The sequence below is a fragment of the Chanodichthys erythropterus genome, chromosome 3 (assembly GCF_024489055.1).
Source record: "Chanodichthys erythropterus isolate Z2021 chromosome 3, ASM2448905v1, whole genome shotgun sequence".
NCBI classification, from domain to species: Eukaryota; Metazoa; Chordata; class Actinopteri; order Cypriniformes; family Xenocyprididae; genus Chanodichthys; species Chanodichthys erythropterus.
The window spans coordinates 61233375-61245758 of record NC_090223.1 but is presented as its reverse complement, the minus strand read 5'-3'; the positions used below and the strand labels follow the sequence as shown (position 1 = coordinate 61245758).

At 40.1% G+C, this 12384-nt stretch overlaps 1 pseudogene; it reads right to left on the bottom strand.

The window, feature by feature from the left end:
• LOC137005162 (zinc finger protein 271-like) overlaps window positions 1–7503 on the bottom strand; it is a 97044-nt pseudogene extending 89541 nt beyond the window's left edge.
• Between the last annotated feature and the right edge of the window lie 4881 nt (window positions 7504–12384).

Here is a 12384-nt window from a genome sequence, read left to right as displayed (position 1 = left end):
TCAGAAGGACTAGCCGAGGTAAGGCTGCTCTCGGCGGGGTACATGAGCGCTGAAAGCCCAGTGATCGTCTGGATCTAACAACTCCGACAACGTCAGATCAAATTTTCAAATAGGCGCTTTCTTTATCAATAAACCACAGATTTGATCTTGGTGCAGTTGCTCTGTGTCTGCTGTTGAATTATCCAGGTTGTTGATGAGGAGCGACCCCTGATGTGATTGTGAAGCACTTACGGTGTACAGTAGTACATAGTAAAGTGCTATATAAATGCCTCATTCATTCATTAGTTATCCATTATTTAATATGCGTTCTTGTCTGTTCTTGTGAAACGTCATCAGTTGCTGCCCGAGTACTGATCCAATTCAAAGTTCACATCTAGCCAAGTACAGTTCAAATTCCCGGATGTGTTCTTGATCCGACTTTTATCGAGGATGCGTCGAGAGGAGACTTGAGACAGCAAGGTATCCCAGAATGCCTCTCGCATCAACCAGCAACAGTTAAATTACATGTCAAGACATAATAACATGGAGGACATGTTTTTTTCCCAAAGTGAGCCGTCAGCTCCAGTCCACTACAATTTGGAGTGGTTAAGGCCAGGGTATATGTCATTTCCCACGTTCTGCTCCATCTCGCGCACAGTTGAGTGTGCAAGCCTTTCAAAGATAATTCTTTGCCCGTGAGCGCGGAAAGACAGCGCACTAGCGTGCAGTCGTGTCCGTGCATCCACCATTGCAACATAGTTCAGAAGATACACCAAGAGAACAGGAATTAAAAAACGATGGGGAAAGCATGCATCTGAGTTTATTTGTTTTGTTTTTGAATCGCTTTTTACACACTCTTCTTTGACGACTGCACATTGTGCTCAGTACTGGGCGTATTACCACCTAGTGGACTCTTCCGTCTTGCTTGCGCATTCGCTGTTGCATGTGCACCATCTGCGCGGTCTCGAAATTTGGGCTGCATGCGGACGGGGTGTGTGGAAAATGATGAACGTCAAATTCACAAACGCGAAAGGCCGAAGTATACCCAGGGCTTCAGTGATCACAAAAATTCAGCTGCAGGCTGCCACTGTTCATAGAGCAAAGCTAGTCCACAGTCTAGTAAATGTTTCTTTGTTGCGCCGACTGAAAACACATGATAAACATCATGTGACTGGAGAGACTCAGACATTGCAGTACTGAATATTACACAGTCCACGCATGTGGATTTGGATTAAACAGGTAATCGCTTTGATGCCGTGCCTGAACACCGTTTAGTGAAGATTAGTTAGATGGCATACTCTTCATTTAAAGAAACCAACTTGTTTAACCTTATAAAACTCTATCGTCTATCGCCAGCGGACCACTGGGTCGTTAAAGGGTTAAACTTGTTTGCTTTAAATTTTTTTTGAATAATTTGCTGATGCAGGTACAAAAAGACGTTTTCTAACTTCAAAAAAAATAAAAAAATAAATAAAACTTGTCGCCCATGGTGCCAACTGTAGCTGTAGAGAAGAGATTTGGCTGTGGCTAACTTACACTGAAGAAATTTTTTTTGTTTAGCACATAAAAATTAACTACTTCATTTCAGACTGCGGTGATGTGGTTTCTCCACTGCATGGATCTTCATGTGTATCTTCAGCTGACTTTTAATAGTGAAACTTTTTCCACACTGATCACATGTGTGCAGCTTCTCTCTGCTGTGAATCCGCTCATGTGTTTTCAGATTTACTGACTGACTGAATCTCTTGTCACACTGTGAACACTTATAAGGTTTCTCTCCAGTGTGAATCCGCTCATGTGTTTTCAGATATGATGACTGATTGAATCTCTTGTCACAGTGTGAACACTTGTAAGGTTTTTCTCCAGTGTGAATTCTGTGGTGCTTTTTTAAATCGCTCCATGTAGTAAAAGTCTTCTCACACTCAAAGCACATGTACTCTCTCACACCAGTATGAATTTTCTCATGTTTTTGTAAACTACACAGCAGTGAAAAACTCTTTCCACACACAGAACATGAATGTGGCTTCTCCTTTGTATGAACTCTCAGGTGTCTCTTCAGGTCTGATGACCTAAGAAATGTTTTGCCACATTGATCACATGTGAACGGCTTCTCTCCAGTGTGAACTCTCATGTGTTCCTTAAGATGTCCTCTTTGTGTAAAGCTCTTCCCACACTGATCACATGTGAACGGCTTCTCTCCTGCATGAACTCTCATGTGAACATCAAGATTTTGTTTGGTTGAGAAACTCTTTCCACACTGAGTGCAGGTTGTAGATTTCTTGGCTCTTCTTTTCTTTAGAAATGTCTTTTTAGTCTTTAAGCGACTCAAAGGTTTTTCTCCAGGTTTGTCTTGATGTTCCTCCTCCACTTCTCTCAGTTCTTCATTCTTCTCCTTCACTTCCATCAGTCTGAAACGAAAGAAAAATGTAATTTCATTTTCAGTAAATCAAAATAATTTAAAGAGAGAAATATGAAGTTAAAGGTCATACAAATTGAGACTTGTTGTGATAGACAACTGGAACAAAACATTATGATCATTTTGATGCATTTGCATAAATTAGTTGCATATGTCCCTGAAACTTTAACATTAATCTTCCAATCATAAAGGACCAGCTGTCGTTCCAACAACAGAATCCAGTGGTCTGGGTGAAGGTATAATGTGTGTATGTCTTTTCAGCGCTCCTGTGAAGTTCACTTAATTGTAGAATTTAGTTCCCTTTCAGTCGGTCATTGGGATATCGCTAGAGAGCCCTATCAGCTTCGAGTGAACTAAAACAGGCCAATGGAATTGGCGTGCGATATTTGCATAATGCGCACCACCTCCGACAGGTGTATATAAATAGGAAGCAGATGCAATCGCACTCTGTCTTTTGCTTCTGAGCCAACCGGTTGGTGTCCAGCTGTACAGACTTCAAAGAGTGTTTTTCTAAACAAGCCTGTGAAGAGGATCAGCGCTTTCTGTTGGTGTTACGGCACAGCAGCGAGGTTGCGAGCTTAGCGAGGAGCCTGAGCTTTGAGCTCTCAACTGCTGTTTTTACAGCAATTTGTCCCATTTAAAGCGTGCTGTCTGCGATTTGGGCCGGTTCCCTACGTTGTGTGCGGGGAGTGGTGTACCCGAACACATCGTGATACTCCCTGCGTGCTTCAGCACGAGAGAGCTGTTCTTTCTCCTTCTAAAAGAGCTTTACAGACGAACCCTGCGTCTTTATCAAGATGTCATTTCATTTGTGCATTACTGAGTGCGGTCGTTCCCTGGTCCCTGCTGATGGGCACAATCGCTGCATCACGTGTTTGGGCGTTTTGTGGCTAGTTCATTTTCTCACTGCGGGAATAGGACCATCACAGTGCTGAGATCGAGACTCTCGTTCCTTGGTTCTCAGGGAGCGGGGGTCCCCTCCCCTATGCCCCGTGCGGCCGTTTTTTCCGGCTCCGGTCGGAATGACGGTTTGGTGGCGTATAGGCAAGGTGATCTGAGGATTACGGTTAGGGCTTCCTGCTGCCTCATCAGCACTGCAACCCGTCGTGCTGCCATGGGTTTCCGCTGGGCCCTCTACGGAATGTCCAGCCGTTACCTTTGGTGCACCCGCTGAGGATCAGATGTCGATCTCAGCATCGGAAGGTGAGCAGGAGTCCTCGGGAGATGAAAACTCGGCAGCGCTCCCTCCCTCTGGGACTGTAGCGTTCCTCGCTATTCCTCCATACCCTCTTGGGATCTGACCCTGGTTCTTGCATCTCTCCGGGGTCATCCCTTCAAACCTTTGCAATCAGTCGAGTTAAAAGCACTGTCTCTCAAGACCGTCCTCCTGGTTGCATAGGCTTCACTTAAGAGGGTAGGGTATCTGCACGCATTTTCGGTCGACGAACCGTGCCTAGAGTTCGGGCCATGACTCTCACGTCATCCTGAGACCCCGGCCCGGATATGTGCCCAAGGTTTGCTCTGTCCCGTCCGCGCTCTGCTTGTGTACGTAGACAGAATGCGAAGCTTCAGGACCTCAGATCAGCTCTTCGTCTGTTACAGAGGCCAGCAGAAGGGAAAGGCTGTCTCCAAGCAGAGGATGGCCCATTGGATAGTGGATGCCATCGCCCTGGCGTACGAATCCCAGGGCGTGCCTTGTCCGCTTGGGTTGAGAGCCCACTCCACCAGAGGAGTGGCCTCTTCCTGACAGATATCTGTAGAGCTGCGGGCTGGGCGACAACTAACACGTTTGCTAGATTCTATAGCCTACGTGTAGAGCCTGTATCTTCTCGTGTACTCGCTTCCACTAGCCGGTAGACGCGTTGAACCGCTCTAAGTGTCAGCTGCAGTGCCACTCCCGCCCCCTGGGCCGGATACGTGCATCTCTTGACTCCAGTCACGTTCCCCGCTTGGCGAACCCTGTCGAGTTCCTCCGCTCCCCCTTCGGCTCGGACATTGTGGAGTGTCTGATGCCAGGCCAACATCCGTCTCTGACTTTGTCTGTTGGCTGGGTTCCATATGCTGTGACTCCTCTACGTGAAGCAGTCCCATATGTGTAACAGTGAGCCCGTGTCTTTCCCTTAGCAGAACCAGCTCTGCTGTCACCTGTCAGATCCCAGGGACTCCATATGCGTACTGCCCCCTGGCCTCCGCAGCGTCCCCTTCGGGTTCGCTTCCCCAGTGTAGTCTAGTTTACTTAGTGGGTATTTGGTTAGACAGCAGTAAACTCTCTCGGCGTAAAGCTCGCCCCCTTCACCGTCCCAGTTGGTGCGACGGGTGGCTAGAGCTTGTGCTGGGCACTGGAAGGGGTTTCGTAACTGTGGCGCTTTATTTGGGATCCCAATTCGTCGGTCACTACTGACGTACGTCGAACGTGACCGACTGAAAGGGAACGTCTCGGTTACGTATGTAACCCTCGTTCCCTGAGGTAGAGAACGGAGACGTACGTCCCGTCGCCACAGTTTCTGTACCCTCGCTGCTGCGCGGACACCAGTTGTTTCCTCAGCGAAAAACAGAGTGTGATTGCATCTGCTTCCTATTTCTATACACTGTCAGAGGCGGTGCGCATTATGCAAATATCGCACACCAATTCCTTTGGCCTGTTTTAGTTCACTCGAAGCTAATAGGGATCTCTAGCGATATCCCAATTCGTCGGTCACTACATGTAACCGAGACGTCTAAATTTTACTTTAGCTGTTCATTTAATCTGACTCCAATTTCAAACGTTTTTACATCAAGATTTACTGAATTAAGACAATCAGCACTGAATGGAGGTCTTCTGGCTACAAAATTTCCCAAATAGCTGCTCTGTCACCTTCCCTTAAATAATTCTTGATAATTTATAAATAATATTAAGAAAATAAAGAACACATTGCTCTGAAATATTTTGAGTAATATATTTGATCAATGACAAAATGATCTAATATGATATTAACAGCCATATTTTTACATATTTAATAAATTTTCCTAAAAACTGTGTAATTATTAAGGGCCGTTCACAGAGACTTCTCCTTCCACTGACTTCCTTTCATACACATGTGAATGTGGGACACAAGAAAACACAAGATCAAGTAAATTTTGCAGTAAAGTGGAGTAGATTGTATATTTTAAAATTTTGGAGTGATTATTATTTGTTATTTATGTTTTTAAAAATACATCACGTCATATCTTGATGTTGCCGTGTCTGTAGAAAGTTCACATTCTCAAAGTCTAGACTGACTGCATCTTTAAATGTGTTACTATCAGTGTCCTACATCAGGGGTACTCAAGTTCAGAGGCCAAGAGGGCCGCATTTTAACCAAATGAAACGCGAAGGGCCACAAATTATAACTTGGATCATAAGACTTTTATTTAGGCCTACTTAAGACAATATTTTACTGTTTATTTACTAAAAGTGCAGTTTTTAAGGTCTGGCTGTTGTTCACTGGCTGATGAGAGTTTGTCCATAAGACGAAAACATTGCACTTTTTTATAGTCTTTTTATACTCCATTGCACCTTTTAAACACTTTTTATAGCACCTATTTGTACTCAGAGAATAAATGTTTTATTATTTGTATTATTATTACCTACCTTTTAATTTGGTCAGAATCCAAAAAATATTTTTTCTTTTTTTTAATGTTCAATCACAATTTTATGAATTATCTAACTATAACCAACGTTGTAAACATGATAAATCAGATATTCTCAATGATGTGATGACAGATCTGTAATGGGAGCGCTGCTTGCTTTCTGTTTATAACACATTGACATTAAGAATGAAAGGTTTGTTTTTCATGATGCTCAGCAACTTACACACTGCAAAGTTTGAGGAATGTCAACTGCATTTCATCATGGAAAAATAAGGTTACTTTGTTTTTTACTTGCGCGCACAGTCTCAAGCCTTTGGTGGCGTTCACGAACACAAGTGCTCGACACATGCGCACTAGAGAGATTAATGCTTGTCTAGTCTTTTTCGCTCAAATAGTTACAATAAAATCTCTTTGTACTTGTTTAAAATTAGAGTTACTGGTATCTTTTAATTCCCTCAAACGAGCGCTCTTCAACACGGTAGGTGTTTGTTGTTATTCTTGTTGTGTCTTCTCCGTTTTCAGACTGAAACAACAGCCCGTTTCAGTGCTGACACCTTGTGGACAAACTAAATTAGTGCAAAAACTATTCAATGTGCGCGTGCAAAGTGCCTTCAGTTTATATTGTTCTTTGCGGTTAGAAAAACTGTGCTGCACGCGTACACTATACGCTATCTCTGCTGATGATTACAGCGTCACGTGCACTGTACGCCTACCCTTGTGTACGTGTAAAAAAACAAAGTAATATTCACGCTAATTTTGAACGCAAATTATAATAAAAATACATTTATATGTAGCATGATACGGGCCACAAATGTAATGCTGTTGAGTACCCCTGCTGTAGAGTATTCACTCAACCCTGTTACTTCTGACATAATTTTCCTCCTTTCAAAACCAGAGGATTTCTTAAAACTGTGACACCAGGAAGTGACATCATCTGGGCTCTTTTCTACAGCATGATGGGAGGACAAGAAAATAATCTCAATCCATTGTCTCAGTTTTTACACAATTGAATGACTGCATTCATCAACCCTGTTACCAAAGTTACTGTAAGAAGAGATTTTGCTCAAGTTACACTCACAACCCTGTCAGCCATTCTGGAAAGATCATTTACTTCAAACATTTTAGTGTTTACAGTTTATTCCTAAAAATAACAATGTTGAAAACTATATTGAAAATGGCTAAATTCTGGAAACACTTTTGCAAACTGTGAAGCAGATATTGAAATAAATGTAAAATAAAGATTTAGTTTGATCTGATGTTGACAATCAGTATGAAAGTTTCTCAAACTTCCCTTTACTGAGCTTCTGTTAGGAAAGAACATTATGTATAATTTCATAGTTTAGCTACATATCTAAATATGCAGAAGTGTTTGAATCATTCTAACATGAATGTTGACATTAAAGTTTCATTATGTATTTGATAGTTTGATGAATGAAGAATAAACACCAACCTCTTTGTTCTTCAGTGTGTTTCATTCTGCAGGGTTCTGGATCACTCATCTTCTCACTGTCCTCTTTAATAAACTCAGTCTTTACTGGTTTCAGCTCCTGATGCTCGTCTGATGGGAATATCCCAGTATTTATTGATGAACTTCTGTGGAAGGAGCTTCATTGATTATGTGACTGCTGTGGGAGGAGCTTTACTGATAGTGACCTGTAGTGGGCGGATCTTCAATGACTGAACCAGAGATTGGTTGGAGGAGCTGATCAGCCCAAATCTAAAATATCAGTTACTGTTTGTTTTTATAGGGTTAAAGTCCAGAGATCAAACTGAAGTGTCTGCATCAAATTTAAATCGAAAACCCATTAAATGCAAGTGTCTATTTTAAAGTTTCAAATTACTTTTGTGAAAACAAAATGTATTAATGTCCCATCATCATTTAGTGTAACAGATATATTTATGTAAAAATGAAACAATTTTTTTTTTGACTAGAACTTAATAAAGTATATAAAAGAGTAAGAGATCATACTAAATTTCATTATATTTTAAATGATTAAAAAACTTCTTGGTGACAAATGAGTGAAAGCTAGTGGTTTGAAGGATAGTGGCAACGTATAAAGATTTAAAATGACAATTAAATAGTATTTTTGGCTTCACTGTGATCCTTCAATACAGTGTTTGAATGTCATCAAGTGATTCTCGTTCTAAATATGCCTGACAAGCTTTCTTTCTTTCTTTCTCTTTCTTTCTTTCTTTCTTTTGCTATATCTTTTGTATTTTAATCTTAAACTAATTGCATTAATCATTTATATCTGTCTATCGTAAAGCAAATGAGGCTAATTTAGAACTTTTTGTTTCTAATTCTAACTTTGTTTCTCCATTAAAATAATGACAGATATCTAGAAAAGCAGTAAAGAACTGTAAGAAAAACATTCATGGCATGAAGACAGAAATAAACATGTCTGTAACCAAGAAATCCCCTCAGTCTGTTGACAGCAATGAAATGAGCTTTAAGTGTCAATTTACAGCAGATCTGAAGACATCAGCATAATAAATGAGGTGAAAACAGGAACTATTGACATGAAATAAAGAGTGTTTTTAGCAGTTTCTCTGTTAATATTGATGATCCTCAGACTATCAACACTCATTCAACAAGACATTCACATCATCTCACTTTATTCTGAGTGTTTGCTGTTAGAAACGGATTATTTGAATCAGCATATACATTATTTGCATTGTGGTTGATCTGACTGTGCATTATTGTGACCACACAATAATTACGATTTGTACAATAATAATAATTTATGAGTGTAATGTAATGAGTGGATTGTGTAATATTGTGAATTGTGCAATGTGAGTAGTGTGCAATAATCTGGATCGTGCAGTGGCCCTTTGTGACCCCAGCTCCCGGGTAGTGATGTGTCGTTCTTGAACGATTCGTTCATTTTGAACGAATCTTTAATGTGACTCAGGAAGAACGAGTCGTCTCGGGGGGTGATTCGTTCAGTCGCGCATGTGCAATATTCTACAGGTTCTGTACTGCTAGTAGTAGTTCACCTGATGATTCAATTGATTAGTTCATTTCATGAGTCTGTCGGGTTTTGAGTCGTTCCTTAATCACGTGACAGACCCATACGCGACCAATGCATTCTGAGCCGGAAAGAGAATTGATTAGTTCTTTTTATGCATAGACAGTAAAAGAAATGGACACAGCGATCCCATTGGAACTTAATTGAGACAAGTGAAGCCCATTTTTAGCGAATTTTAGCACTTCCGCTTCTGAAGCGCAGACTCACACTAAGCTTGATGACGTCAGCAACCTGTCTGACAGATGTAAATCTTCTAGTAGCTGTGCGTGCAAACTGCCATCGTTAATCTTGCAGAGACGGCGAGCTTGAGCGGGGAGTTCTTTGGCGTGAGTGAGCAGGAGTAAGTATTCTGATTAATTAGTTTGTATAGTATTTTAAAATGTAACGCCAGTACGCCATATTAAGATAATCTCCCTGATTGCCTGCGAGCTTCTCCTCCTGTCTGTACGGTAATTTCGCTACTGTGCGACAGAGAGTCGAGTGGTTATGACGCAATCGTTAGCTTATTTTTACAAAAACTGTTTCTACGGGGCCATAATGTAACATAGAAGGTAATGGAGCCCTTTATACATTGTTGTGTATCTTTGGAAATAAATAATGGACAAATTGAGTCTTTAAACGCCTCAGATGTAAAGTTATTCACTGTCAAAGTGACGCCAAAGTGAATGGGAGTCAATGGGATGCTAACGCAAGTGAAGTTCTGCTACAAGATGGCGGCACCCGGCCGACTTCAACTTCCGGTCGACTTCCTTGGGCACTGTTTTTATGAGACTTTCGGGTTTTTGAGTCGTTCCTTAATCATGTGACAGACCCATATGCTATGCTGCAAGCACATTATATTTATTAGTAAATAACGTTAACTCTCCAGTTTTGTTTGAGTTTGTGTTACAACTGTTAAAGCTGAAGTTATCATAACCTTGATGTCTTAAACTAATAATTCAAATTCAAAATGTTATTTGCTTTTAATTTATGTCATTATGTCCTTTTTGAGCAATCTTCTTATACATGTATTAGACCAATATGTCAAGTCTGACTAGGAAAAGCAATTATTATAACAGCAAAATCAAAATTGGAGTAAAAATGAACAAACTATAAATACTTTGTATCGTAGGCTTGGATTATTATATACCCTAGTATTTATTTACAGATAGACAGTCAAAAAGATAAATTAATCAATACTTTATTTATAACAGGACTTTATTTATTTATAATAACACACCACAGATCCTCAAGAAACAGTAACAAAAACAGTGACAGAAATGTCAGAAATAGCGTATGGGTCTGTCACGTGATTAAGGAACGACTCAAAACCCGAAAGACTCATAAAAAGAACTAATCAATTCTCTTTCCGGCTCAGAATGCATTGGCTTAGTGTATGGGTCTGTCACGTGTTTAAGGAACGACTCAAAAACCCGAAAGACTCATAAAAAGAACTAATCAATTCTCTTTCCGGCTCAGAATGCATTGGCTTAGTGTATGGGTCTGTCACGTGATTAAGGAACGACTCAAAACCCGAAAGACTCATAAAAAGAACTAATCAATTCTCTTTCCGGCTCAGAATGCATTGGCTTAGTGTATGGGTCTGTCACGTGTTTAAGGAACGACTCAAAAACCCGAAAGACTCATGAGATTACCGGCTCAGAATGCATTGGTTTAGCATGGGACTGCCTATCACGTCATTAAGGAATGACTTAAACCCGAAGACTTGTCAGACAAGAGGTGAGGTGAGCTTAATCAGCTTATCATAAACTGAAGACCCAGGTAAAGAATGAATTAATAATTTCTGAATCTTATAGCATTGTAGTTTTGTATTGTTTGTAGTGGGATCAACGTTTGCATAAGTAGTAGATGTGTTGGGGAAGTAACACGTAACATTTTAATTACATTTTGCTAAAATGAACGAAATGACTCGAAAAAACATTCGTTCATTTTGTTGAACGAGACTCAAAAGTCCGAGTCAGTAAAATGATCCGAACTTCCCATCACTACTCCCGGGACATCGGATGGAAATTAGCCTTCGGCTACAATCCGGTGTGTTTACATTCATGTACAATCGTGTCTGTCCATTAACACACACTGCCCCTATCAAATAATAAATAAACACCAGTCAAATATATGAGAAAAGACTATAAAACTGCTCTATTGAAAGACAATACTGATATGTCTGACGATATAACATGAATAAAACATTAACACAAAAACAAACACTAATGACACTAATTTAACATTAGTTTCTTCTTTTCTCACAGTGATGGAGTGTGAAAGCAGGAGATACCAACACATGCTCTACAGATGAGTCTGATATGAAACACCAAAAACAATCCTGAGGAGTTTAAATGTGTGATGTCAAAGTTCAAAATGAACAAAGCTCATATTAATGTACAGATTATACAACATGAATATTACAAAACACACACAAATGTCATATATGTTGTCAGCTTCTGATTTAATTTCACTACTGCAATCAATGTACTTTATTAGAAAATCAAACTTTCAGTTCACATGTATTATATTGCTGTAGTTATTTAGCAGCAGTGGTTGATGAAGATGAGTGTCATTAGTGTTTGTTTTTGTATTATTGGTGTTTTATCCATGTCATGTTGTGAGAAATAACAGTATTGTATTCAGTGGTGTAATGTAACGAAGTAATAATACTTTGTTACAGTACTTAAGTATTTTTTGAGAGAATCTGTACTTTACTTGAGTCTTTATATTTCTGTCAACTTTTACTTTTACACCACTACATTTCCTAAATAAAATGTATACTTTTACTCCGATACATTTTCCCAAAGCATTTTCGTTACTTACTACAAAATAAAGTCGGAAGAACAGAAACTGCAAGCAAGTGCTTGCACAACCTGCTGGAGCGGCTGAGAAGAGTGCGCTGTCATTATACAGTACGAGAGCGACCTCTAGAGGCGAAATAAAAACTATCACTGATGCCTCGTATAGTTTGTTTTGACACGTGATGTGAGGCTGCGCGCTGCACAGAGCGGGACACTTCAAAAACGGATTTAAAACGAACAACAAAACGGTATGTTATACAGTGTACACTACAGTACATGTTTTCATATCATTATAAAGTAATTAGTTAGATGCTGCATTAGTGGAGAACAGTAGTATGTTCTCCGTCGAGGCTAACATTGTTTTAACCGCTTGAGGTACTACTAATGTGACAAAAATACCAACGTTTAATGTCACGATTGTTACCATTCATTTGCATTAGTTTATATCCATTTGTTCGCTGGTATGCATTCGTTATCCAGCGAAGTTGCATATTTAAACTGTATCATGCAGCGACAGAAACATTTATCAGAAATGTATTCGATTTGTTCTTTATATTGGCACTGT